This window comes from Ranitomeya variabilis, chromosome 1, assembly GCF_051348905.1.
Source record: "Ranitomeya variabilis isolate aRanVar5 chromosome 1, aRanVar5.hap1, whole genome shotgun sequence".
Taxonomy (NCBI): domain Eukaryota; kingdom Metazoa; phylum Chordata; class Amphibia; order Anura; family Dendrobatidae; genus Ranitomeya; species Ranitomeya variabilis.
The window spans coordinates 1,126,490,137-1,126,515,603 of NC_135232.1; the positions used below are offsets into that span (position 1 = coordinate 1,126,490,137).

At 42.4% G+C, this 25,467-nt stretch overlaps 1 long non-coding RNA gene across 1 annotated transcript in view; it reads left to right on the forward strand.

Annotated features, from left to right (window-relative positions):
• Positions 1-24,707: 24,707 nt before the first annotated feature.
• LOC143793371 (uncharacterized) overlaps positions 24,708-25,467 on the forward strand; it is a 35,500-nt gene continuing 34,740 nt past the window's right edge. Inside the window, exon 1 of the long non-coding RNA XR_013220115.1 lies at positions 24,708-24,765. This is a non-coding gene — a long non-coding RNA (uncharacterized LOC143793371). The remainder of the gene's footprint in view (positions 24,766-25,467) is intronic.

The window sequence follows — 25,467 nt, forward strand, 5'->3', positions numbered from 1 at the left end:
AAATACCCTTATAGATGGAAATGGGAATTCTATCTTGCCTCAGAGCAGAACCCCAAAGGATAGGCAGCCCCCCACAAATATTGACTGTGAGTATAAGAGGAAAGACACACGCAGGCAGAAAAACAGGATTTAGCAAAAGAGGCACTTCTAGCTAAATAGAAAAGGACAGGACAGAATTCTAAGCGGTAAGTATTAAAATCCTAAAAATATCCACAGCAGATAATACAAATATTCTACATCTAACTAATGACATAGAAAGTATATCTGCATCTCCTGAGAATCCAGCATGACTGAAAAATCCAAACAAAGTCTAAGCTGGACAAAAACACAATGAATTGCACTGAATTGCAAGCACACTGCATGTGTGCGCAGAGACAAAAAACAGACACTTATCTTAGCTGAATTGGCAGCAGGGCATGAGGAGCCAGAGAGAGATGCAATCCCTCCAAGAACAATGGACAACTGGCAAGGACTCATGGATCCTGCAAACCTAAATACCTAGTAGAGCTGCAATCAGCAGAAACACCTGCCCTGGATTACAACCCCAAGACAACTGCACTACCACCAACAACCACCGGAGGGAGCCCAAGAGCAGAATTCACAACAGTACCCCCCCCTTGAAGAGGGGTCACCGAACACTCACCAGAACCCCCAGGCCGATCAGGACGAGCCAGATGAAAGGCACATACCAAATCAGCAGCATGGACATCAGAGGCAAAAACCCAAGAATTATCCTCCTGGCCATAACCCTTCCATTTGACAGGGTACTGAAGCCTCCGCCTCGAAAAGCAAGAATCCAAAATCTTCTCAACCACATACTCCAACTCCCCATCAACCAACACAGGAGCAGGAGGATCAACAGAGGGAACAACGAGCACCACATATTTCCGCAATAAAGATCTATGGAAAACATTATGGATGGCAAAAGAGGCCGGAAGGGCCAAACGAAAAGACACCGGATTGATAATCTCAGAAATCCTATAAGGACCAATAAACCGAGGCTGAAACTTAGGGGAAGAAACCTTCATAGGAACATGACGGGAAGACAACCAGACCAAATCCCCAACCCGAAGCGGGGAACCAACACACCGACGACGGTTAGCAAAACACTGAGCCTCCTCCTGAGACTACACCAAATTGTCCACCACATGAGCCCAAATCTGCTGCAACCTATCAACCACAGAATCCACACCAGGACAATCAGAAGGTTCAACTTGCCCCGAAGAAAAACGAGGATGAAAACCAAAATTACAAAAGAAGGGCGAAACCAAGGTCGCCGAACTAGCCCGATTATTAAGGGCAAAATCGGCCAATGGCAAGAAAGCCACCCAATCATCCTGATCAGCAGACACAAAGCATCTCAAATAAGTTTCCAAAGTCTGATTAGTTCGCTCGGTCTGGCCATTTGTCTGAGGATGAAATGCGGAAGAAAAAGACAAATCAATGCCCAGCCTAGCACAAAAGGCCCGCCAAAACCTAGAAACAAACTGGGAACCTCTGTCGGACACAATATTCTCCGGAATACCATGCAAACGAACCACATGCTGAAAAAACAACAAAACCAAATCAGAAGAGGAAGGCAATTTAGTCAAAGGCACCAAATGAACCATCTTAGAAAACCGGTCACAAACCACCCAGATAACCGACATCCTCTGGGAAACCGGAAGATCCGAAATAAAATCCATAGAAATATGCATCCAGGGCCTCTCAGGGACCCGCAAAGGCAAAAGCAACCCACTAGCACGGGAACAACAAGGCTTGGCCCGCGCACAAGTCCCACAGGACTGCACAAAAGAACGCACATCACGCGACAAAGAAGGCCACCAAAAGGACCTACCAACCAAATCTCTGGTAACAAAAATACCAGGATGGCCAGCCAACACAGAACAATGAACCTCAGAAATCACTCTACTAGTCCATCTATCAGGAACAAACAGTTTCCCCTCTGGACAGCGGTCAGGTTTGTCAGCCTGAAATTCCTGCAGAACCCGTCGCAAATCAGGGGAAATGGCAGAAAGGACCACCCCTTCCTTCAGAATGTCGACCGGCTCAAGTACCTCAGGAGAATCAGGCAAAAAACTCCTAGAGAGGGCATCAGCCTTAATATTCTTAGAACCCGGAAGATACGAGACCACAAAATCAAAACGGGAGAAAAACAGGGACCATCGAGCCTGTCTAGGATTCAGCCGTTTGGCAGATTCAATGTAAATCATATTTTTATGATCGGTCAAGACCACAATACGGTGCTTGGCTGCCTCAAGCCAATGTCGCCATTCCTCAAACGCCCACTTCATAGCCAACAATTGGCCTGATTGCCGACATCATAATTGCGTTCAGCAGGTGAAAACTTACGGGAAAAGAAGGCACAGGGTTTCATCAAGGAACCATCAGAATTACTCTGAGACAAAACGGCCCCTGCCCCAATCTCAGAAGCGTCAACCTCAACCTGAAACGGAAGAGAAACATCTGGCTGACGCAACACCGGGGCAGAAGTAAATCGGCGTTTTAAGCTCCTGAAAGGCAGAGACAGCCACAGAGGACCAATTAGTTACATCAGCGCCTTTCTTCATCAAATCGGTCAGGGTTTTAACCACACTGGAGAAGTTAGCAATGAAACGGCGATAAAAATTAGCAAAGCCCAAAAATTTCTGAAGGCTCTTCACAGATGTGGGCTGAATCCAATCATGAATGGCCTGAACCTTAACCGGATCCATCTCTATAGATGAGGGAGAAAAAATGAAGCTCAAAAAAGAAACCTTCTGCACTCCAAAGAGACACTTAGACCCCTTCACAAACAAAGCATTATCACGAAGGATCTGAAATACCATCCTGACCTGTTTCACATGAGACTCCCAATCATCGGAAAAAATTAAGATATCATCCAAATATACAATCATGAATTTATCAAGATAATTCCGGAAGATATCATGCATGAAGGACTGAAAAACAGATGGAGCATTAGAGAGCCCGAATGGCATCACAAGGTATTCAAAATGGCCTTCGGGCGTATTAAACGCAGTTTTCCATTCATCACCCTGCTTAATACGAACAAGATTATATGCCCCCCGAAGGTCAATTTTAGTAAACCAACTAGCCCCCTTAATCCTGGCAAACAAATCGGAAAGCAAAGGTAAAGGGTATTGAAACTTGACCGTGATCTTATTCAAGAGGCGATAATCAATACAGGGTCTCAAGGAGCCATCCTTCTTAGCAACAAAAAAAAATCCCGCTCCCAACGGTGAAGAAGATGGCTGAATATGCCCTTTCTCCAAAGACTCCTTAACATAACTCCGCATGGCGGTATGTTCAGGCACAGACAGGTTGAAAAGTCGGCCCTTAGGAAACTTACAGCCTGGCATCAAGTCAATAGCACAATCACAGTCCCTATGCGGTGGAAGGGAACTGGACTTGGGCTCATCAAATACATCCTGAAAATCAGACAAAAACTCTGGAACTTCAGAAGAGGAGGAAGAGGAGATTGACATCACAGGAACGTCATTATGAACCCACTGACAACCCCAACTAGTCACAGACATAGACTTCCAATCCAACATAGGATTATGTATCTGCAACCATGGAAAACCCTGCACAATAGCATCATGCAAATTATGCAACACCAGAAAACGACAATCTTCCTGATGGGCTGGCGCCATGCACATGGTCACCTGTGTCCAAAACTGGGGTTTATTTTGTAGCATCAATGCCCCTTAAAGGAATAGGGTTCTGCAAAGACTGCAAGGGGAAACCACAACACCTGGCAAATTCAAAGTCCATTAAGTTCAAAGCGGCGCCTGAGTCCACAAACGCCATGACAGAAAATGACGACAATGAGCAGATCAAGGTCACAGATAACAGAAATTTAGGTTGTACAGTTCCGATGGTAACTGAACTAGCGATTCTCTTTGTACGCTTTGGGCAGACTGAAATTACATGAGAAGCATTGCCACAATAAAAACACAACCTATTCTGACGTCTGAATCCTTGTCGTTCCGTTCTAGACAGAATCCTATCACACTGCATAGGCTCAGGCATCTGCTCTGAGGACAACGCCACAGCGCGCACAGTTCTGCGCTCCCGCAAGCGCCGATCAATCTGAATGGCCAGAGACATAGAATCACTCAGACCAACAGGCGTAGGAAACCCCACCATAACATGTTTAACAGATTCAGAAAGACCCTTTCTGAAAATTGCCGCCAAAGCATCCTCATTCCACTTAGTCAGCACAGACCATTTTCTAAATTTCTGACAATACAATTCTGCCGCTTCTTGACCCTGAGACAGGGCCAACAAGGTCTTCTCTGCTTGATCCACAGAATTTGGTTCATCATATAATAATCCTAGAGCCTGAAAAAAGGCATCTACATTAAGTAAGGCCGGATTCCCAGATTCCAGGGAAAATGCCCAATCCTGAGGGTCGCCACGCAGCAGGGAGATGACAATTTTAACCTGCTGAATGGGATCACCAGAGGAACCAGGCTTCAGAGCAAAAAACAGTTTACAGTTGTTTTTAAAAGTCAAAAATTTGGACCTGTCCCCAAAAAACAAATCAGGAGTAGGAATCCTAGGCTCTAAAAGCGGAGTCTGAACAATATAATCAGAAATACCCTGTACCTTAGCAGCAAGCTGGTCTATACGAGAAACTAATCCGTGAACATCCATGCTAGCACAAGACTCCTCAGTCACCCAGAGGAAAAGAGGGAAGAAAAGACAAAGCAGGCTACAGAAAAAAAATGGCTCTTTCTTCCCTTCTTCTGAGATGCATTTAACTCATTGTTGGCCAGTTGTACTGTTATGATCCGGTGACCGTGGAGCCACATGAGAGACTTTCTCAGGAGTAGGTGGTACCTGTACTGACCGCAAACCCTAAACTAACACCGCAACTAGAAGTAGCCGTGGGATGTACCTAACAAGTCCTAGACACCTCGACACAGCCCGAGGACTAAATACCCCTATAGATGGAAATGGGAATTCTGTCTTGCCTCAGAGCAGAACCCCAAAGGATAGGCAGCCCCCCACAAATATTAACTGTGAGTATAAGAGGAAAGACACACGCAGGCAGAAAAACAGGATTTAGCAAAAGAGGCACTTCTAGCTAAATAGAAAAGGACAGGACAGAATTCTAAGCGGTCAGTATTAAAATCCTAAAAATATCCACAGCAGATAATACAAATATTCTACATCTAACTAAAGACATAGAAAGTATATCTGCATCTCCTGAGAATCCAGCATGACTGAAAAATCCAAACAAAGTCTAAGCTGGACAAAAACACAATGAATTGCACTGAATTGCAAGCACACTGCATGTGTGCACAGAGACAAAAAACAGACACTTATCTTAGCTGAATTGGCAGCAGGGCATGAGGGCCAGAGAGAGATGCAATCCCTCCAAGAGCAATGGACAACTGGCAAGGACTCATGGATCCTGCAAACCTAAATACCTAGTAGAGCTGCAATCAGCAGAAACACCTGCCCTGGATTACAACCCCAAGACAACTGCACTACCACCAACAACCACCGGAGGGAGTCCAAGAGCAGAATTCACAACAGTCCTGTACATGCTGCATCTATTTAAGGCTCGCATGGCCGCACGGCCATGCGCTAGTGTCTTTTCAAGTTATGTGCTTTGCGCCAGTGTGGTCATGTGGTTGTATGTGTTCAGGGACCTGGCTGAAATAAGCCCCTAGAATGCTGGCACCTCCGGCGAGGAGATTGTGTTTGAATGTATTCAGGGACCCAGCTGAAATAAGCCCCTAGAATGCTGGCACCTCCGGCGAGGAGTTTTGTATGCATGCATGACCACTGACTGCTCTAATTTGGGTAGTTAGCCTGTGCCTCTGTGAAAGTTAACAGGGCACAGAGCTTTGCTTTCTCGGCTTCTCTGTGAAGCTAACAGAGCTGGTTCATACCGCCATATAGTGCCGCCATTTCCTAGCAGCAGGTTCTCCGCACGGTGGACCCCGGGCTGCGCACGCATCTGTTTCAATAAAACATTTATATTTACTCGGTGCATTCTGCTAGCCCTAACACTGTGTCTCCTTGCTTTTGTGTGACATTGTTAAGTCATGGTATGTCATAAAAGTGCTGAAACTTTTATAGTTCCTTCTGATGGAAGACTGCAGCCCATCAATGGCTGCGGATAGACTGTAGCGCTTACATAATATTCCAATGTCATGTGATCACAATGAGACGATGCGCCAACATCACTAGAATGGCATAGGTTAGGGAGGTACACACGTGGTCACAATTGTTGGTCCCCCTCGTTTAATGACAGAAAAACTCACAATGGTCACAGAAATAACTTCAACCTGACAAAAGTAATAATAAATAAAAAGTCAATGAAATTAAACAAATGAAAGTCAGACATTGCTTTTCAGCCATAGTTCCACAGAATTTTTAAAAACATTAAACTCATGAAACAGCCTGGACAGAAATGATGTTTCCATAACTTAATATTTTGTTGCACAACCTTTTGAGGCAATTACTGCAGTCAAACGATTTCTGTAACTGTCAATGAGGCAATTTTGAGTACATGGGTATGTGTTGTTTTCAGTTTATTTGTGTCACTAATCACGCAATCATGAAGCACTATACACTGTAGCCGAGAGCGAAAAACCTCAGCTCTCCCAGAACACCCCCAGGGCGTCCAATAGATAGGACCACTCCAAGCAGAGATATATACGGAAAAATAGAGTAAAAAAGTCCACAAATACATAATTATGTATAAAATGTATAATAGCGTTTTATTACAATCAATCAAAAAATACAAAACAACAAAAACATAAGTCAAACTATGCAGAAGTGTATTATAGACACTCTGCAGAACAGAAAAGAACAATAAGGAGGACACATGATGGAAAATGGAGTAGGGAGAGGTACTATAAATAAATTTCTTGGGTCATATGAGCAAGCCAAACAAATACCTATTAACATGCAAAGGGTCCCAAAGGTATCCCATCCATGTAACCAGCATAGATAAAGTATAACATCATAAAGGCTTACCCATGTCAGTAATCACAGAAAGTGCCCCCTCCTTCTCACCGCCCCCGAACGCACGTTTCGCCAAATGGCTTATTCAACAGGGTTCGAACCCTGTTCGAAACGCTATTATACATTTTATACATAATTATGTATTTGTGGACTTTTTTACTCTATTTTTTCGTATATATTATTTGTGTCACTGTAGCATTTAAGAAAAGGCTGTCCAAGAGTAGGTAACCCCTTTAAAGCTCACCCATAGTTTCAATAGACTTCAGAAAAAACATTTGTGCATGTACATGATGTATAACACTGTTTATGGCCATTATATGACTTGTACTGGCTCTAACTTCAATGTTCAATTCTCTCTGAGCTACTGGGTGAAGACTAGCTTATACAATGTCTATTATAAACTGCACACATAAACATGAGGGATTTATCTCCTCTTGTTTCAATGTAGCAATTGTTCAGAAGTGGCAGGAGTATGGAGGACATTATAGAGTTCTTCTGTGTAGCTGTGAATCCAGCATTGGAGTGAGTTAAAACACATCCTAAAAAGCTACAGTACATTACTTTTTGTGTGTATTTTTCTGTCTATTGTTCTCATTGTTTGCCTCTTTCGTCCTCCCTCTACAGCAGGGGTGTAAAACATTTTTGGTCCAAGGGCCATATTGCCATATTGAATCAATAACAAGGGATGCAAAAAATTTTTAAAGGAGTACAAACACGTAGCTGCACATCGGGGCTGGGGGTGACAGTCACTCTGCTCTGCTCCATTCCTCATGCAGTATTGAAATGTATGTGCATCTTTTAAAGCAAATACATTGGACTACACGAAGAAGAGAAAAATCTAAGATAAAAACTAAATGAGCAAATACACTGCAGTAAATAAATAGCAATAGTGCATGAAAATAACATAAGGTACTTAGTTAATGTGATATTAATTTTAAAAAAAGTAGAAGCCGTCACACCGCGTCAAGGTGACCTTATTCTGGATGGTCCTAACCTTATAGTGGCCACCTTGATGTGGTGGGATGGATTTTACTTTTCTTTTTAAATCAAAATCACATTAACTAAGTACCCTATGTTTTTTCATGCACTTTTGCTATTTATGTATTTATTTACTGCAGGGTATTTGCTTATTTTGTTTATATCTTAGGTTTTGTCTGTTTAGCAACCAGTGTGAACATGCGCCTAGATGTTGCAAGGACACCAACTTATATTCCAGTCCATCTCCTTGGGTTTCTATATGACAAAGGAAGCATCGTCACCCGGAAAGGTCCATGGGCCGCACGTTATCCTTCAGCGTGCTGTATATTGTACAGGCCTGCTCTACATGCTTCCAATATCTAATAAATGAGTGAGCTGGCAGTACATGTTGCTCTGAGGAAGAAATATTTTAGATGTATTTCTGACTGAATGACGTGTTCAAGAGCAGGAGGAGAAAGTGAGAGTTAAAAAAAGGAGAAATAACTTGATTTCTCCAATAAGATGTAATAAAAAGTTTCTTATATTGGCTGCACTATTGATTTATGTGAAATGTTTGGCCATTTAAAGCAGCACTTTTTCTGGATGTCTTCGAATGCTAGAAGTGCTTGTAACTTGTTATTAATAATTCCGCTAAATGACACTTCATCTACAGTTTGGCAGATTGCATAAGAGTTAGACACCTTTTTGCATCAGTTGCTAAGCAATGGTCTGAATATAACGAGAGCTAAAAAAATATAATCATATTAACAAACCCAAAGAACTAAACATTAATTTCCATGTGTAATCCAAAGAATAAAAAAAATCACTAATTGTAACAGGTTAACACACCGGTCAATGATTTGCTAAGCAGCCATTTCTGATGAGTTGAGATAGGTCTTAATAGAAAAGACCAGCGGGAACTGGATAGGGCAAATGTCTGAACTGGAGCTACGAGGGATGATTTTAGGCCGAGTATTACTTTCTTTTAGTAAACAAGTCTGAGCCTTTTTAAAAATTGATTTTATTTCTTGGACAACTACTTTAAGACCCAAGTGATGAGAAGACTGTGACATATTACTAAAAGTAACTATGGCTTTGAAGTGTCCTTAATACATCAACCATTGACATATTTGGAGAAACTACTATATCTAGATATATCTCATATTTAATGCTGATATTTGGGCATTTCTTTAGTATTGTTTAAGAAATCAAATTAAAAAATGTCTTCTGCGTCAGAGGCGATCTCTTCTTAACGGAGGCACCATATGTCAGCCTAAAACTCAGTAGAATGAAGTCTTGCAAGCTCTAATCTTTCAGATCTGCCATGTGTTCGGGCATTACTTTGAGTTTTGCATCCAATAAAGAGTATTTTGGTGATCTGAGGTTACATCGATCAGCCATAACATTAAAATAAGCTTCCTAATATTATACGATACATAGCACGTTGAGATGACCTCGTACATTTCTGACATCCTTTCTGAGGTGCCCTGGCACCAGTATCTTTACCCTGGTATCCCACCAAACAGGCTAGCCTTCACTTTCCACATATTTAGGTTCACCAGTTATTTGTTGTACTATTTTTTAGTAGTTGACACCCACTGCATACCAAGAACAACCCATGAGGTGCTATGACCCAGTATTCTGGACACCACAATTTGGCTTTTGTCACAATCATTCAGATCCTTACCCATGCCCATTTTTCCTGGTTTCAAAACATTAACTTCAAGAACTAAGTGTCCACCTATTGCCCAATAGATCCCTTCACTGGAAAAGTGCCTGATTGGATGAATATCTAGAACATGCCATAATTTTTTTAAACTAAAATATTAATACAAAACGATCATCAGTTGTTCCTGGAAAAATCCCTAATAAATGTAAAAGTGCTTGGGAACAAAAATACATCCGAAAACAAAAGAACAGACTAGGTGGACCATGCAGTCTTTTGCTGGCATATGACTTTAAAAGCCCTGTCAACCTCAATTTTTATACAAAAAAAAAGAATAAAAGAAAAGATACTCACAGATCCTTGCTACTCCATTGTAATGTAACCTGGGACATCTGCTCTTCTCCTCATCGGTAACCAATGTGCCGGCGTTACCTAACTCCAGTTGAGAAAAGCCACCAACAGATCATGTTTTCAGGATTTCTATAGTATTATCCCAGTGATAAGTCCACCAGCAATGCAATACTAAGGAAATCCAGAAAACATGCACCTTTGGTGGCTCCTGGAATATCTGCTCCTCTTCTCATCGGTAACCAATGTGCTAGTGTTACCTAACTCCAGTTGGCAAAAGCCACCAACAGATCATGTTTTCACAATTTCCATAGTATTTTCCCGGTGATAATTCCATCAGCAATGTAATACTAAGGAAATCCTGAAAACATGCCCCATTGGTGGCTCCTGGGACATCTGCTCCTCTTCTCATCAGTAACCAATGTGCCAGTGTTACCTAACTCCAGTTGGCAAAAGCCACCAACAGATCATGTTTTCAAGATTTCCATAGTATTATCCAGGTGATAATTCCATCAGCACTGCAATACTAAGGAAATCCTGAAAACATGCACCGTTGGTGGCTCTTGAGGACTAGAGTTGATGAACATTGTCCTACTGCAATGACTCATTGGCCAGCAGCTTGCTCAATGATTGAAGAAGTGAAAAAGCTGTCAAGGACAAGAGGGGATTTGTTAAGTGAGCAAATGTTTTTTTATTATTTTTTATTCTTAGACAATGATTTTCCTGCTATAAAAATAACTTCCTGATTGGTCTACATACAAGAAGGCCAGTTGAAAATCAACTTGTAAGGAATTCGATCTACTTTGTTCTGACTTTCCCATACAGCCATTTTTATTCATTGGGGGGGGGGGTGATCTGAACTTTTATTGCTCAAAAGTGGATATGAAAGTGATCATCATATACAAACTAATTGCAGGTAGATCATACGATAATTCGCATGATGGTGAACCGTGAGTCAGTAGAATTTATTCTGCAAAATGTGGAAAACAGAGACTAATTAAGTATTATTTTAGATTTCCTTCTTTCTGTGCAAAACACATATTGTGTAATCATGGGAACCTTGTCACAACAATACGATAGAAAATGCAACTAAGTGCTGTGATTGCAACTATACTGATAATTACCTACAATTAAGCATACACATCAACCCAGCAAAACACATAGCAATGTGTTGCTGTAGGTAAAAATAATTGTAGATATGTGGATATTTGGAGGTACATAACCATTATTCCATGATGACCATCTACTAGTTTTAGCTGGGTCACCACAACCTCCTGTAACAACATCTCCACCTCCTGTTTCCTACTTCACTGTCAAACGCATCCTCATATCACTTTCAGAATGAGTATTTCGAGCATCTAGGAAATGATTATGACATCCGTGATGGAGTATTTTGAGGATTTTACACCACCATAATGATATATGAGATCTTGCGATTGAGGGCGAAGAAGCATCAGTCCTGAGCAATCAACATTTGCATCAGCTCCAGTAGACTGCACAGGCATTGTCCCCTCTTGCCACCATTAGCAGGGTCATCATCACCAGGATGTGTTTTCCTCATAATATTGCAGGTCCTACCACTAATATCAGAAAACAGCTAACATAGAGTTTTTTCTATGTTAGCTGTTTTTTTTATATTAGTGGTAGGACCCGCAACATTATGAGGACCCTTGACGTTTTGACGTTGGGTTTCGGGCTTACTTTATTTTGGCCAAAATATTAAACCAATACCTCATATAATGTATGTGTTTATCATATGCATACATTTTTTGCACTATATCATATCTTTGTTTGCAGGATGTGGCCAGGCCTCTTTATGTTGGTTAGGTTTTTCTGGGGCGTCTGTCACTGTGTGCTGCATATTATAGTGCTGGGCAGCCCGCCTGTTATTACAAGGGGCATCATTAATAGGCTGCATACCAGACACTGTGCACCACACTTACCAGTGTGACTGGCGTCCTATGTGAGTTATATGAATGTGCATTTTTCTGCTAGGCAGCCAACCCCTGCAATGTTTGTTTGGTGTGGGGGTGGCTGTTGTTATCAAGTAGTTTGCACCTGTGCCGCCCCTAGCCTTTATCAGCGGAGGCCTGCTGCATCCTGCTAAGTGTGCATTTGTCATCAGACAGGGTTTTGGGAAGGCCGTATCTCATGGTATGTATTATGAGGTTGTGCAGTAGCTGAGGTGTATTATGAGGTTATGCAGCAGCTAAGGTGTATTATGAGGTTCTGCAGCAGCTGATGAGTATGATAAGGTTCTGCAGCAGCTGATGAGTATTATGAGGTTCTGCAGCAGCTGAGGTGTATTTCAAGTTTCTGCAGCAGCTGATTTGTATTATGAGGTTTTGTAGCAGCTCAGATATATTATGAGGTTCTGCAGTAGCTGAGGTGTATTATGAGGTTCTGGAGCAGCTAAAGTGTATTATGAGGTTCTGCAGCAGCTGACGTGTATTATGAGGTTGTGCAGCAGCTGAGGTGTTTTATGAAGTTCCGCAGCAGCTGAGGTGTATTTTGAGGTTCTGTAGGAGGTGAGTTGTATTATGAGGTTGTGCAACATCTGAGGTGTATTATGAGGCTCTGCATCAGTTGAGGTGTACTATGAGATTCTGCAGCAGTTGAGATCTATTTTGAGATTCTGCTGCAGCTAAGGTCTATTATGAGGTTTTGCAGCAGCTGAGGTCTATTATGACGCTCTGCATCAGTTGAGGTGTGTTATGAGGTCTGCAGCAGCTGAGGTGTATTATGAGGTTCTGCAGTAGCTGAGGTGCATTAAGAGGTTGTGCCGCAGCTGAGCTGTTATGTTGTGAATGTTTTACAGCAGATGTAAGAGGATGCCTAATAACGAATTGCAAAGACTTTTTCATGTTTTGTTTGTGCAAACACAGCAGTAACTTTAGCTTGGACACATTCTCGGCAGCAGTTTGCTCTCGCACTATGTTAATGGCAGATGCGCTGAAGACATATTCATTGTGGGAACAATCCAGCAGGTTGTGCAATATATGGTAATGTACGGCAAAGGATCAGAGTCAGTACAAGATGCAAGCTGGTCAGGTCAAGTTGCGAGGTCAGAACCTCAGCAGTGGTTTGCAACTTTAACAAGGTGTAAAGAGGAAAAATGAGCTTTAAATAACGCCATACTGAGAAAATCCCAAGAAGCTACAAGACAAAATCACAACAAGGCGTTCTCTGATATGTCGGGGCCTCCAGAGCTGCGCTCATGTTAAGGCAAGTAACACGTTGCATTCCTGCTGCCCATGATCGGTAATAACTACATACAGTCCACGTCCTTGCAGGTGCACCGCCAAGCATCCTGCTTAATATTCACAAGTTATCAAATACTCAACAAGGTTCATTGCAGGTAGGTTTACAAACTAAATTTAATTACTAAAGTCCTCTACTGGAGGATTACTTAGATTAAGGGATATTGCCGAGCCGAGAATAAGACGGGAGAAGGAAACCCAAAATATAGCGCATAGGATTTTGAAAGCTGTATCTTCAAGCCGAACGCAGAAGCTTAAAACGCAGTGTTTGTTGTCTGACAGAATGTTTATTTCCTTTGAGATATGTATCATACAATTACATGTTAATGAAAATAAAGCTTAGCAACAGCTCTGCTATCACAGGTGTTCTTCCGCGCCAACCTGGAAACAAATGCTAAGGCACAGACACTGAGCTTTTTATATGTCTACTGTGTCGAAAAAATACTCCACTACATTTATATACATTGATGAATCTCAGCATAAAATGTATAGAGCCTGTCTGGAAGGAGCGAAACCACCAGAGAGTTGGGACAGTTAGGACTCGGATTAAGAAGAGCGTATCTTCAAGATATCAGTGAAACAACACTATGGCTATTCACAGTGGTGTAACTAGAGTCTGATGGGCTCCAAAATAATGTTTGACCTGGACCGCCACCTGCACATTTGGCAGATGGCAGATGTAGGGGCCCATGTAGTGTTTTAGATCTTATAATGCCATCAATGTTTGACCCCCCCCCCCGGTAACAATGTCCTCAGTCCTGGCTGTTTCCTGTAATAATCTACCCCATCGTGGCCCTCATCCTGCAATAATGTCTTATTCTAGGCCCCATCCTAGTATAATGACCCCCATAGTGGGCCCAGCCAGAGCCCTGACCTAAAACCAATTGAGCATCTCTGGAGAGACCCGAAATTGGCTGTCCACCAATGTTCACCATCCAACCTGACGGAACTGGAGAGGATCTTCAAGGAAGAATGGCAGAGGAACCCCAAATCCCAGTGTGGAAAACTTGCATCATTCACAAGAAGACTCATGGCTGTACTAGCTCAAAAGATCCTTCTACTCAATACTGAGCAAAGGGTCTGTGTCACGGGGATACAAGGAGGGTGAGAGCTAATAACCCGGGCCCCTGCAATTTCCCTCAGACTAGGGTAACCCTGTCTGACCCTCTACCTGAAGTTTACACTGAAGGTGTGCATGTTCAGGCCTCCACCCTCATCCTGATTCCTGATTCAGCCCTAGACTGAACACCACCGCCCACCACCCAGTGAATGCAATATTGCCTTGCGCAGGCGTATACTCCGGAGGACAGAGAATGAACTTCAATCTAATATTGCGGCCAGCATGCAGCCAGCGGGTAAGGAAAGGGTGAATCAAACACCCAAAAACCCCGCCCATATGACCCAAAACTGGTCCCGCCAAATTCAGGTGACAGGTTCCCTTTAAATAGCTGCAGCACGTACAGGACCTTCCTAGAAGGACCAATTAGAAGCTACACCAGAGCGTGATGTTATGGACCTGGTGGTTAGGAGCACCCGGAATGACCTGATGAGTAAATTCAAAATCGTGACTAGCTCTGGGTAAGTGGGAACTCTGCTGACCGCAAACCTACTCCTATCACACACAACTAGAAATAGCCGTGGAGCGTACCTAACTCTCCCTAGACGCCTCTTCACAGCCTAAGAGCTAACTACACCTAAAGATAGAAATAGAAGCCTTACCTTGCCTCAGAGAAATTCCCCAAAGGTAAAGGCAGACCCCCACATATATTGACTGTGAGTTAAGAGGAAAGTCACAAACACAGGAATGAAACAGGTTTTAGCAAAGGAGGCCAGATTTCACTAAATAGTCAGAGGATAGAAAAGGGATCTATGCGGTCAGCACAAAAGACTACAAAAAACCACACAGAGTAAGCGAAAAGACTCCCCACACCGACTCACGGTGTGGAGGTGCCACTCTGCACCCCAGAGCTTCCAGCTAGCAAGGGAACATCATGATAGCAAGCTGGACTAGAAATTAGAAGTAACAACAAATGAACTAGCAAAGACTTAGCTTCTGCTGGAGTAGACAGGTCCTCAGAGAAGTCCAAGAGAGATCTGAACCAATACTGAAACAATGACAGCTGGCATGAAGTAACGATTTGAGTGGAGTTAAATAGGGAAGCAGCATAGCAATAAACGAGAGCAGCTGATAAAGCCAACCTCAGTGACCAGCAGTTCCGCTCGAAGCCACCAGAGGGAGTCCAAGAGCAGAACCAACCAAAGTACCATTCATGACCACAGGAGGGAGTCCGAGAACAGAATTCACAACAGCGTGAGCACCTACAGGACCTTCCTGAAGGAGCCAATGACCTTAGCTACAGTATCAGATCATGTGACCCTCGATCTCCACTGAGAGATCTTACTCTGGGCATGGTCAGAACGAGCAAAGCAAGACTTAGACCCAGAAGTGTCTGCTCGCCGCTGCCCAGCACCGACTTCAATGGCAGAAGCAGGAAAGGCAGCAGTAACTCTTAGCACAGAGTCAGACTGAGCGTGACGCTGGGACCGACGTCTCCGCTGAGCAGGCTCCACTGTGGCAGGAGAAGAATGGGAGACCGCAGCAGAGATGGACCGAGATTCCCCCTGTGCAGAGGAGGGAACTCGACCCCTAACACACCCATCCTCATAAAGCCCTCCCTTGGCCCATCCTCTGTGTCTAGCTATCGCCGATATCTCTTCTCCCTTATTCCTCAAAACTACTGGAACAACATGTCCATCTTGAACTGTACTTCCATCTCTCCTCCTGCTCCCTCTTTGAACGGTAACAATCTGGCTTCCGACTTCATCACTCAACCGAAACTGCCCTAACTAAAGTCACAAATGACCTACTAACTGCCAAGAGCAAGCGACACTACTCTGTCCTCCTTCTCCTGAACCTGTCTTCGGCTTTTGACCACTCCCTTCTGCTACAGATCCTCTCATCTCTTGGCATCACAGACTTGACCCTATCCTGGATATCGTCATATCTGACAGACCGAACATTCAGTGTCTCCCTCCCCCACACAAACTCCTAACTCCACCCCTTGTCCGTCGGTGTTCCTCAAGGCTCTGTTCTAGGACCCCTACTCTTCTCCATCTACACCTTCGGCCTTGGACAGCTCATATAATCCCACGGTATGCAGTATCACCTCTACACCGATGACACGGAGATCTACCTATCCGGACCTGACCTCACTTCCTTACTTACCAAAGTCCCACACTGTCTGTCTGCTATCTCTGCTTTTTTTCTGCTCGCTTTCTAAAACTGAACATGGACAAAACAGAATTCATCATCTTTCCCCATCTCACTCTACCCCTCCACCAGACCTATCTATCAATGTCAATGGCTGCTCACTTTCCTCAGTCCCATACACCCGGTGCCTCAGGGGGATCCTTGACTCTGCCCTCTCTTTCAAGCCACATATCCAAGCCCTTGTCTCCTACTGCCATCTCAAACTCAAAAATATCTCCCGGATCCATGCATTCCTTGACCGCGACACCACAAAAACACTAGTGCATGCACTTATCACCTCCCGCCTTGACTACTGCAACCTCCTACTCTCTGGCCTCTCCTCTAGTGCTCTGGCACCACTCCAATCTATGCTACACTCTGCTGCCCGACTAATCTACCTGTCTCCCCGCTATTCCAAAGCATCTCCCCTATGCCAAGCCATTTACTGGCTTCCTATCACCCAAAGACTCCAGTTCAAAACCCTTACAGTGACATACAAAGCCATCCACAACCTGTCTCCTCCATAGACCTGTGACATGGTCTCCCGGTACTTACCTACACGCAACCTCCAAACCTCTCAAGACCTTCTTCTCTACTCCCCTCTCATCTCTTCTTCCCACAACCGCATCCTAGACTTCTCCCGAGCTTCCCCCATACTCTGGAACTCTCTACCTCAACACAACAGACTCTCGCCTACCATAGAAAAATTCAAAAATAACCTGAGAACTCACCTCTTCTGACAAGCCTACAGCCTGCAGTGATCCTCAACCTACTCAACTGCTGCACAACCATCTCTACCCTCTCCTACTGTATCCTCACCCATCCCCTGCAGACTGTGAGCCCTCGTGGGCAGGGTCCTCCCTCCTTATGTACCTGTGTGCCTTGTTTTTTGCTTGTGTTTAGTTTGTATTGTCTATATTTGCCCCCTTTTCACATGTAAGGTGCCATGGAATAAATGGAGCTATAAAAATGTACAATAATAATAATAATAATAATAATAATGTCAACGTTTGAACCAGTTGAATGAAAATTGGTGGGAACCTAGAAAGCACTGGCACAAAAGCAACTGGTGATTGGTAATATGAGTATTTGTCCTTTAAAATATTAGGTTATTGGTAGCTCTTTATAAAAGTAAAACATTGGATTGAATATCCCCTTTACTTAAATAATGGGCATCAAATATCCACAGAACGCTTTTGGAGCTGATCAATAGCAAAGACTATTTTTATGGTATAATCTACTATATAATTGTCTAAGGATCACTTCTGTCTTTCTGTCTGTCTGTCTGTCACGGAAATCCCAAGTCACTGATTGGTTGCGGCAAAACAGCCACGACCAATCAGCAACGAGCACAGTCCGGCGGCAAAATGGCCTCTCCTTACTCCCCGCAGTCAGTGCCCGCTCCATACTCTCCTCCAGTCAGCGCTCACACAGGGTCAATGGCAGCGTTAACAGACCGCGTTATGCCGCAGTGTAACGCACTCTGTTAACACTGCTAATAACCCTGTGTGACCATCTTTTTAATATTGATGCTGCCTATGCAGCATCAATAGTAAAAAGATCTAATGTTAAAAATAATAAAGAAAATAAAAAATAATTATATACTCACCGTCCTTCGGCCCCTCGGATCCAGAACAGGCCTTTCCCGCTCCTCACGACGCTATGGTGACCTCTCCATGCATTGCGATCTCACGAGATGATGACGTAGTGGTCTCACGAGACTGCCACGTCATCATCTTGAGAGACGGCAATGCACTCTTGGGACCCGAGCGCGCGAGGAGCATCGGTAAACGCTTCGCCTGGATCCGGGGGCCAACGGAAGGTGAGTATATAACTATTTTTTATTTTAATTATTTTCTTTAACAGGGATATGATGCCCACATTGCTATATACTACGTGGGCTGTGCAATATACTACGTGGGCTGTGCAATGTACTACGTGGGCTGTGCAATGTACTTCGTGGGCTGTGAAATATACTATGTGGGCTGTGCAATATACTACGTGGGCTGTGTAATATACTACATGGGCTGTGCTATATACTACGTGGGCTGTGCAATGTACTACGTGGGCTGTGCAATGTGCTACGTGGGCTGTGCAATATACTACGTGGGCTGTACAATTTACTACGTGGGCTGTGCAATGTACTACGTGGGCTGTGCAATGTACTACGTGGGCTGTGCAATGTACTACGTGGGCTGTGCAATGTACTATGTGGGCTGTGCAATAAACTACATGGGCTGTGCAATATACTACGTGGGCTGTGCAATATACTATGTGGCTGTGCTATATACTACGTGGGCTGTGTTATAAACTACGTGGGCTGTGTTATACACTATGTGGGCTGTGTTATACAGTACGTGGGCTGTGTTATATACTGCGTGTGTGGGCTGTTATATACAGTACTATGTGAGCTGTGTTATATGCTATGTGGGCTGTTATAAACTACGTGGCTGTGTTATATGCTATGTGAGCTGTTATACACTCAGTGGGCTGTGCTATATACTATGTGGCTGTGCTATATACTCCCTGGGCTGAGCTATTTACTCTGTGGGCTGTGCTATATACTACGAGGCTGTGCTATACAGTTATATGAGAAAGTTTGGGCACCCCTATTAATCTTAAGCTTTATGTTTTATAAAAATATTTTTTTTTGCAACAGCTATTTCAGTTTCATATATCTAATAACTCTTGGACACAGTAATGTTTCTGCCTTGAAATGAGGTTTATTGTACTAACAGAAAATGTGCAATCTGCATTCTAACAAAATTTGACAGGTGCATAAGTATGGGCAACTCACCAGAAAAGTGACATTAATATTTAGTAGATCCTCCTTTTGCAAAAATAACAGCCTTTAGTCGCTTCCTGTAGCTTTTAATGAGTTCCTGGATCCTGGATGAAGGTATTTTTGACCATTCCTCTTTACAAAACAATTCCAGTTCAGTTAAGTTGGATGGTCGCCGAGCATGGACAGCCCTCTTCAAATGATGCCATAGATGTTCAATGATATTCAGGTCTGGGGACTGGGATGGCCATTCCAGAACAGTGTAATTGTTCCTCTGCATGAATGCCTGAGTAGATTTGGAGCGGTGTTTTGGATCATTGTCTTGCTGAAAGATCCATCCCCTGCGTAACTTCAACTTTGTCACTGATTCATGAACATTATTGTCAAGAATCTGCTGATACTGAGAGGAATCCATGCGTCCCTCAACTTTAACCAGATTCCTGGTGCCGGCAATGGCCACACAGCCCCAAAACATGATGGAACCTCCACCAAAATTTACTGTGGGTAGCAAGTGTTTTTCTTGGAATGCTGTGTTTTTTGGTTGCCATGCCTAACGCCTTTTTGTATGACCAAACAACTCAATCTTGGTTTCATCAGTCAACAGGACCTTCTTCCAAAAAGTAATTGGCTTCCCCAAATGTGCTTTTGCATACCTCAGCCAATTCTGTTTGTGGTGTGCTTGCAGAAATGGCTTCTTTTGCATCACTCTCCCATACAGCTTCTCCTTGTGCAAAGTGTGTTGTATAGTTGACCGATGCACAGTGACACCATCTGCAGCAAATTGATGCTGCAGCTCTCTGGAGGTGGTCTGAGGATTGTCCTTGACTGATCTCACCATTCTTCTTCTCTGCCTTTCTGATGTTTTTCTTGGCCTGCCACTTCTGGCCTTAACAAGAACTGTACCTGTGTTCTTCCATTTGCTTACTATGTTCCTTACAGTGGAAATTGACAGGTTAAATCTCTGAGACAGCTTTTTGTATCCTTCCCCTGAACAACTATGTTGAATAATCTTTGTTTTCAGATCATTTGACAGTTGTTTTGAGGAGCCCATGATGCCACTCTTCAGAGGAAATTCAAACAGGAGAACAACCTGCAAGTGGCCACTTTAAGTAGCTTTTCTCATGATTGCATACACCTGGCTATGAAGTTCAAAGCTCAATGAGGTTACAAAACCAAAAAAAGTGCTTTAGTAAGTCAGTAAAAGGTAAGTAGGAGTATTTAAAACAAGAAAATGATAAGGGTGCCCATACTTATGCACCTGTCAAATTTTGTTTGAATGCAGATTGCACGTTTTCTGTTAGTACAATAAACCTCATTTCAAGGCAGAAACATTACTGTGTCCAACAGTTATTAGATATATGAAACTGAAATAGCTGTTGCAAAAAAAAACAAAAAACATTAAGCTTAAGATTAATAGGGGTGCCCAAACTTTTTCATATAACTGTATACTACGTGGCTGTGCAATATACTACGTGGCTGTGCTATGTACTACGTGGCTGTGCTATGTACTATATGGCTGTGCTGTTTACTACGTGGGCTGCTATATACTACATGGCTGTGCTATATACTACGTGGCCGGCTGCGAACAATCAGCGTCAGGCGCAGTCCGGCTGCGAATTGGCGCGGGATTTGAACCACGCTTCGCTAATTGGTCGCGGCCGGCCGAATCATGTGTATAAATTGCCTTATTCTAAAATCTTCATAAATAAACTACATACATATTCTAGAATACCCGATGCATTAGAATCGGTCTACCAACTAGTTCAAAATAATCTTCTAGATGTAATTGATTATAGGTCTGTGTGCTGTGAAGTTTCTCTGATGCCAGCACTGGGAATAGTGGTTATGGGACTGTAAATATCCGATATGTATACTCCTGGACACATTCAGACTAGACTGTTTCCAGCTTCGCTCAATACATTTTCACTGAGGAATGCCGTCTAGTCGGAATGTGGCCAGGAGTATTCACACTGCATACTTGTGGTCCCATGTCCACCGCTCCTAGTTCCAACATATAGAGTGACTGCAGTTTTTATAATCCAGGTCAACCTTCAGAAAAAGGATGACATGAAATATTACCGTGAGGCATATTGATCAGCATAGAATTAGGGCTTTTACACTTTACCGGTCCTTTCTGTTAGAAAATTCCCTTATGATAAGCAGTAACATGGTGAAACTGAAAACATTTAATTTATCTGCAGCGCCTCCACAGGTGAAACGGCACAATACAAAGTCAGATCCTCCACAATGAAATCTTTTTTGGTGCTTTCAGCTCAGGCTTATGAAAACTGTTCATGCTATTGATTCAGTATTGCACATGTTGATATTTTACTTTGAATGATCATTCATACACACAAAGCCTCAATGAACACACAGTAAAAATGCATACTATCTTTACATGTAACATTTTGATGGGAACATAAGGAAAGAAAAACGATGTGACAAATACCATGATGTTCATTTATATGATCCATTACTTATTATTCCTTAAGGATTTAAAAAAAGATCACAGTTAGCTCTGGATATTCTTCTTATTATAGCTTTCTAACATTATTTCCGCCACCTTTGCAATCCATCTTTAAAACTATAGAGACACTTATCTTTGATCTTCTGCAAATTATCCGTAATTAATCTTTTTAATTTCCCCAAAAAAACTTATTGAAGAACTTTTAAGTGCAAAAGCAATTTTACTAAAAATGTAATTCATAGAACCATTAGGATTTTGATATTTTTTGCTCAGTCTTTCAAGGTTATTATCAAAAGCTATAACTTAGGCACATTAAGAAAAAAAACACCTTTTCATCTGTCCCTTTGTGTGTGCTCACAGACACTGCATTTTTAATAGATTTTTAAATTTAAGAAAACATCTGCAAAAGGTTTTTTTTTCTAATTGAATGTGTCTCGATGCAACATAACTTATTATGGGAAGGGAAACATCTTCCCCATCTACTTTTCTGACTTCCTCTAAATGTTTAGAAAGATCACCATTTTTACAGCATAAAAAAAAGGATGGGGGAGAAGATATAGATGCAGCTGCAGTCTCACTGTGTCTGTGAGACTGCATTATATAACAAAGGAGGCAGAGGATGAGGTGTAGAAGGAGGCGTAAAAGTAGGTGGAGAAGGAGGTAGAGAAGGTGGTGGAGAATAGGCGGAGAAGGAGGCGGAGAAGGATGCAGAGAAGGAGGCAGAGAAGTAGGTGGAGAAGGAGGTAGAGAAGGAGGAGGAAAAGAGGCGGAGAAGGAGGTGGAGAAGGAGGTGGAGAAGAGGTGGATCAGGAGGTGGAGAAGAATGCGGAGTAGGCAGAGAAGTAGGTGGAGAAGTAGGTGGAGAAGGAGGTGGAGAAGTGGTGGAGAAGGATGCAGAGAAGGAGGCAGAGAAGTAAGTGGAGAAGGAGGTGAAGTAGGTGGAGAAGAAGGCAGAGAAGTAGGTTGAGAAGGAGGCGGAGAAGGAGATGGAGAAGTAGGTGGAGAAGAAGGCAGAGAAGTAGGTTGAGAAGGAGGTGAAGGAGGTGGAGAAGTAGGCGGACATCGAGGCAGAGAAGGAGGCAGAGAAGAAGACGGAGAAGGACAAGGAGATTTCTGATTGCTTCAAAGTGCACAGCTCCTGTTCCAGATGTGGAATAGAAAACCAGAACAGTTGTATCCATCTATTGTAACTGTGGGTGGTCCAAAGATCAACTTTGAAGAGACTGGTGTAAAAGTTCGAATCTTGCTTATGATGGACCTGATACAAATTATTCAATGTTGACGTGCAACTTCAAATTAACCTTCTGATTCAGTGCGGAACACAGCGAAATACTTCCGGGACATAGTGCGGCGGCGCATGCACACTAATGCTTTTTGGCTTTGCCCGCAGTTGGGCAAAGCATACTGCGCGTGCGCAAGGCAAGATTGTATTGCGCACGCGTGTACTACGGAGGAAACCAACTCACATTCATGAAAACAGTGCGGCCAGCGGGAAAGGAAGGGGTGAATGAAACAAGAGAAAACACCGCCAATCGGACCGAACACAGGGCCAGCCAAAATCAGGTGACAGAGTCCCTTTAATAAGTTTTCCCTGCACTATGCATAGGCAGAAAGTTTACAATTAGTGGCGAGGAGAGGGTATATTTATATAGTAGATTAAAAACTGTGAAAAAAGGATCACTTTTTTCTGTAGGTATTGCATCCCTACCAGTAATCTCATGTCTGGTATGGCAGGCTAGCCTCATTCAGGTGCTAAGTTGCAATACCAGAAAATGATGAAGTGTGGCACTGTTACAGATTAAAAAGCAGATCTCTATTGTTTAAATGGTCAATTTCAAGAACGTTTCATCCATGAAAAATAGAAACTTGGATTCATTCTAAAATAGCATTATTATTTTTTAAGTTTGATGTGTCTTTATTTTCCGAAAACATGCAATATTTGTCAGACTGGGATTTTAGTACATGTTAAAATCACAGAAAATCTGGTAAATCACTGAATTAAACTTGAATGTGCAACTAATTCTGCCCTGGCTTCTGACCCTTTTGTTTCTGATATGAGCAGAGCATATAGTGACTCACAAAATAAAATATTCACTAAAAGAACAAGTCAAGAAATATATGAAATGCCAACAGATCAAGAGACAAAAATGTCATGTGCATGAGGCCGGGTTCGCATCACATTTTTGATACACGTCAGTGGCTCCTTGAGGGTTTACTTTTGAAGCCCTGCAAAACAGTATAAGGGTGAATCCGCAGACGAAATCATTGACTTTAACGAGATGCATTTTTCTGCCAGCTTGAAAAAGGCAGTTAGTGCCTAAAATGAGGTCAGACATAGCATAAAATGACTCTGTCTTCTTCATTAAAGTCAATGGCACCATTGGCGGACCCTCCTGAATTCTGTTTTTCAATGGTAAATATTTATGAAAATTCTTAATTTTAGAATATGACCACAGAAAACAAAAAAAAAATAAAACACTAAAAATTTTTGTAAAATATACATTAAAAAGTGGGAACAATATAAAGTACAATTAGATATAGGCCAGGTTGAATACTACGGTAAGTAATGTTCACCTAGAAACATATATTTAGATGTACAAAAGTTTTTCATTGTTTCTCTTTCATTTCCGGTTTCGAAAAATAATCTTGTTGTCTTTTTTGATTACTTTTTATTTGTAAGATAGAATGATTTCCCTAACTGTTACAGGCAATGGGACAAGCTTTGGCCACTCATTTCTCTGATATTTGTCGTTACAGAGGAATTGAAGCATAAAAAAGCATCCATTACAATATGTGATCAACCACCAGTCATGCAATATATGATATCACTGAGCTTCCCAGACCTGAAGCTATTCTATTAGTTTCCCACTCTTATAAAGAGATGTCATATAGCATTATGAGGTGTGTGCAAGATTGACATGTCCTTCCTTACATTTCCACTAGACTTAAGATCTTCTGAGATGAGCGGTGTTAGTAACGCAATTTTATTTTTTTAAGGCTGGTCCTTTCATGCTGCTAATTTTGGGATATCTCAAGCCAAGATGAAAGGTAAGGGAAGGCGTACCAAGTTATCTTGACGGAAAATTGTTTCCCCATGAAAAATCACTTGTAGGAGGGTGATTTTTAAAATGACAAATTGTGCGCAGTTGTCACTTAATTCTCAATAAATGGCTGAAAAATTGGACCCAATTCTCCTAAACTGAGTAATAACTTGGTCTAGAATCATGAGACTGAAAAATTTACTTGGCTAGGACATCCATTTGCTATTTGACTCTGGTGTCTCTACCTTGGGGGCATTGGTTCATTACTAGACCAGTTCTAACTGTGGTGTAATAATTCATGCATTAATATTAGCCATTGACAAGACTAATTGGTCCAATGGCACCAGTATTATATATGGCAATTAATAAGTGGGAATGTTACAAATTCTAAGGCCAAATGGTTTCATGGTCTTTCACAGAGCAGCATTGTTATGTCAAAAATACCTATTATTTCAGAAAGATGTAGGGATGCGGAGATTGATGGAAAAAAATTGCATTGACCTTACTGAAATTTAGAAGGCTTGCTGGTATCAGGTAGTTATGGGTTATATTACTTTTCATCTAGTATAGTTAAATAGTAGTGAATAGAAATGAATAGAAGTGGCAGGCAAGTCCCGCCCCTACCCCTCCTCCACATCCTTGTCTATCCTTCCCAGTTAAAACTTTAAAATTTCAATAAAATATTTGGAAAAGAAGTGGCAGGCAACAT